This window comes from Bidens hawaiensis, unplaced genomic scaffold (assembly GCF_021521415.1).
Source record: "Bidens hawaiensis isolate Kalapana, Puna unplaced genomic scaffold, B.hawaiensis_p1.1 tig00037028_1, whole genome shotgun sequence".
NCBI lineage: Eukaryota > Viridiplantae > Streptophyta > Magnoliopsida > Asterales > Asteraceae > Bidens > Bidens hawaiensis.
The window spans coordinates 2,501-5,000 of NW_027496461.1; positions in this window are offsets into that span (position 1 = coordinate 2,501).

Genomic DNA, 2,500 nt, shown 5'->3' on the forward strand with positions numbered 1-2,500 from the left:
GTTACCCGATAAATGCACGGCACGTTGCCGGTAACCTGGGCACGTTGCCCGGTAAGGTTAGCACGTTACCCGATAAAATGTCGGCGTTGCCCGGTAAATTATCCACGTTGCCCGGCAAACCTGGCCCGCTGCCCGGTAAGGTTAGCACGCTGTTCGACAAACCTGTTACGGTCCATCGGCTTCGGGTTAACCCGAAGACATGATGTCATGATTCCATACCCGTTAACGTCGACCCATTCTGTAAAAAAACCTGGAACGTTGATGTCGAGCGAGCCCGGTCCGCATTCGGGTCCGAGCACGACACGGATCTACGTTTTAAACACATGACTGACTAACGATCGTGACCGACTAACGATTCCATAACACACCACCTATACCCATGATAATGCTTCCCCGCTACAAGTCCCATTTTCGTGAAACTTGTGGTGACGTCGAGGGCCCGAGCACGACACGGTCAACGTGTTGACCCGAAAACATGAGGTTACCAACCCCGACCCCATAAACCGCTCATAAAGTGTCCTCTCATGTCCCGGACGCAACGCCTCGTGTCATTAAAGCGGAGTTGCCCAAAACAGGCCCACGGGCCCACCAAGCCCGGCCCGCGGGCCCTTCACGACACGAAAGGGGGTTCATTTCTCTTGGACAGTCATATCTCATGGTCACGAGTACCCTCACAGAGCCTCGTGTCGATCCAACCCCGTTTGGACACCTTGCCCCCACCAAAGGCCTTACGGACCAACCGGGCCCACCAAGCGGCCCGTCCCGACCCGAAAACCAAAATTTTTTTTTTTGGGAAACTCATATTTCAATGTCCCGATGCCCCACGCCAAATTTCGTGTCAATCCGACCTCGTTTGGTAGGGTTTTCAAAAATTATGATTCCTCAAAAATTTAATATCTGTTCCTGTCACTATGCTAATTGTTCAGAATGCATATATAGGGAAGGGGTGGGTGTTGAGCGCCCATGCCTGGGCAAAGTTGGCTACCAAGCTAAAATATGGAGGTTCAACGTATGAGAAACCAAAGCCCCTCCCCCATGTTGCATACGAAGCTTGCCCAACGACTTGGTTTCTTGCACAACGACCCGAGTATACTGCCCCAAAGTTGCACGCCCATGGCCAGGCCAAGGCATGCCAAGGCGCCCATGGGCAAGCCAAAGGCATGCCTAGGCACGGCCAAAGCAAGCCAAAGGCACGGCCAAGGCAAGCCAAAGGCATGCCAAGGCAAGCCAAAGGCACGTCTAGGGCATGCCAAGGCACGCCCATGGTCAGGCCAAGGCTTGCCAAGGCACGCCCATGGCCAGGCCAAGGCATGCCAAGGCGCCCATGGGCAAGCCAAAGGCATGCCAAGGCACGCCCATGGGCAAGCCAACGGCATGCCAAGGCGCCCATGGCCAGGCCAAGGCACGTCCAAGGCATGCCAAAGCTCGGCCAAGGCAAGCCAAAGGCATGCCTAGGCACGCCCATGGCCAGGCCAAGGCATGCCAAGGCGCCCATGGGCAAGCAAAAGGCACGGCCAAGGCATGCCAATGCGCCCATGGGCAAGCCAAAGGCATGCCTAGGCACGGCCAAGGCAAGCCAAAGGCATGCCAAGGCAAGCCAAAGGCACGTCTTGGGCATGCAAGGCTCGGCCAAGGCATGCCCTGGCACGCACATGGCCAGGCCAAGGCAAGCCAAAGGCATGCCAAGGCAGGCCAAAGGCACGTTCAAGGCATACCAAGGCGCCCATGGGCAAGCCAAAGGCATGCCAAGGCACGCCCATGGCCAGGCCAAGGCATGCCAAGGCGCCCATGGGCAAGCCAAAGGCACGTCTTGGGCATGCAAGGCTCGGCCTAGGCACGGCCAAGGCAAGCCAAGGCAAGCCAAAGGCAAGCCTAAGGCATGCCAAGGCGCCCATGGGCAAGCCTAAGGCATCCCAAGGCAAGCCAAAGGCACGTCCAAGGCATGCCAAGGCGCCCATGGGCAAGCCAAAGGCATGCCAAGGCACGCCCATGGCCAGGCCAAGACATGCCAAGGCGCCCATGGGCAAGCCAAAGGCATGCCAAGGCACGCCCGTGGGCAAGCCAAAGGCATGCCCAGGCACGCCCATGGCCAGGCCAAGGCAAGCCAAAGGCATGCAAAACTCGGCCAAGGCATGCAAAACTCGGCCAAGGCACGGCCAAGGCATGCAAAACTCGGCCAAGGCACGGCCAAAGGCATGCCAAGGCATGCAAAACTCGGCCAAGGCTAGCATATGGGTGCCTTCAAAAATTATGATTCCTCAAAAATTTAATGTCTGTTCCTGTCACTTTGCTAAATGTTCAGAATGTATATATAGGGGGGAGTGGGTTGAGAGCAAGCATGCCTTAGGGAAGGTTGCCCCCTTGTCATGGCTGTGGGCTGCCATGACATGCTTGCTCGTCCGTTCTAGGCATGATTTAAGGTCGATGGTGGGTTTACGAAATTTTGTGGTGCAACGACACGTCCCTTTTATCCAAACGAAGCGTGGCTGGGGTGCTGGGT